Source organism: Etheostoma spectabile, chromosome 5 (genome assembly GCF_008692095.1).
Source record: "Etheostoma spectabile isolate EspeVRDwgs_2016 chromosome 5, UIUC_Espe_1.0, whole genome shotgun sequence".
Classification (NCBI taxonomy): domain Eukaryota; kingdom Metazoa; phylum Chordata; class Actinopteri; order Perciformes; family Percidae; genus Etheostoma; species Etheostoma spectabile.
In genome coordinates, this window is record NC_045737.1 from 35442584 (window position 1) to 35444152 (window position 1569).

At 42.6% G+C, this 1569-nt stretch overlaps 1 protein-coding gene across 4 annotated transcripts in view; it reads right to left on the reverse strand.

Moving 5' to 3' along the window:
• The window catches only part of etv5a (ETS variant transcription factor 5a), a 12281-nt gene that overhangs the window by 10089 nt on the left and 623 nt on the right, over positions 1-1569 (reverse strand). The window lies entirely within an intron of this gene.

The window sequence follows — 1569 nt, forward strand, 5'->3', positions numbered from 1 at the left end:
CTTTCGCCATAAATGTGTCTTTGAGCCAGTGTAAGGGTGGACACAGTGCATCAGCGTGGATGTGAGTCACTTCTATCGTCATGTTTGAGGCTATACTGTGTTCTGGGCGCCATCATTTTTGTAATGTATTTATTTATATTAGAGCTGCAAATATAATTCAATTAATTGTCCACTATTAAATTAAGTGCCAACTATTTTGATAATTGATTAATCTGTTTGAGTCCTTTTTTTATGAAAAAAGAAAAGTAACAATTCTCTGATTAGAGCTTCTTAGATGTGAATATTGTCTTCACTCCTCTGTGACCGTACACTGAACATCTTCGTGTACAAGACATTCATCTTGGGCCTTGGAAAACACTCCTAAACACGCTGTAGACTAAACAACTAATCGAATAATCGATAAATCAAATGAATGAGTGTGAAAATCATCGCCAGTTGCGACCCTACTTTGAGGCCGCACCGTGTGCTGGGCGTCATCATTGTGTTTGTGTAACAACACAACTGGTCCTCGGCATCATGTTCGGATGCTGTAACAAGACCACCATCTTCTATTTAACCAACAAACTCTGGCAACCGAGCCGTGTATGAGAATGCAACACAATGGAAACACACAGTCCTGAGGAGCGCCTGTTCCACAGTTATTAAAGCCACTCTCTCTGGCCATCTGTGGGCTTAACTTTCCACTATAATCAGCCTGGAGGTGTCAAAAAGAGTGAGGGCCACTCTTCAGCGTAGAGTGTGTCTACGGTCTAAGATCTGCAACTACAAAAACACAAAGCTTTCCAAACAAGATTAGACGCTTATAGAGGCTTGAGCGTACAGTTGGGTGGGATATTCTGGTGCTACAACCGGCAGAACTTAAACTCCCTGCTCCACCGGGGCGTGAACAATACTATACAATCAGAAACAACAAATGCAAAAGTTTCCTTCAAACAATAATAACCCTGAGGCACCAGCACGGCCCTCTATCGTCAGATGTCTCTCAGCAGAGTGATGTGACTCACTGCTCCATCTCCTGTTAATGGATGACGAATACAGGATGGCTGCTGGGCAATGATTACAGGCGCCGAGCACACATTATTAAATTAGATCTCATTGTGTCTTCACGTGGAGCATTGGGTCATATAGCACATCAATCAAGAGTAGGACGTTATCTATTCTGACATTCACACATGGTGGTTTACAGTGAGGACGGAACAGCAAGATTGAAGATGTTAAATCTAAGGCACAAGTTACTTAGGCCAATTTAAAAAAAAATAAAAAACTACAGTAATGACCTACGAAAGATATATGGCAGTAGCGTCAACTATTATAATTAGCTTGGTTGGACAAAAATCAAAACTTGATGTGCCTGAACGCACCACGAACTGGGCAAAGTTTACCAATACAACTGGCTTGGAATTTGCACTACAGCTTCACAGCCATTGGGGTATTTAAAAAAAAAAAAACAGGCAAACTCGGGGAGTGCGGGATTCAGACCAACTTGTCTAACTGCGCTAAGGTGTCCAAATCCATTGGTTTTCAGGAAGTTCTGCGTTTCAGCCGAGGACGGACGGGGGCCGCCACAGG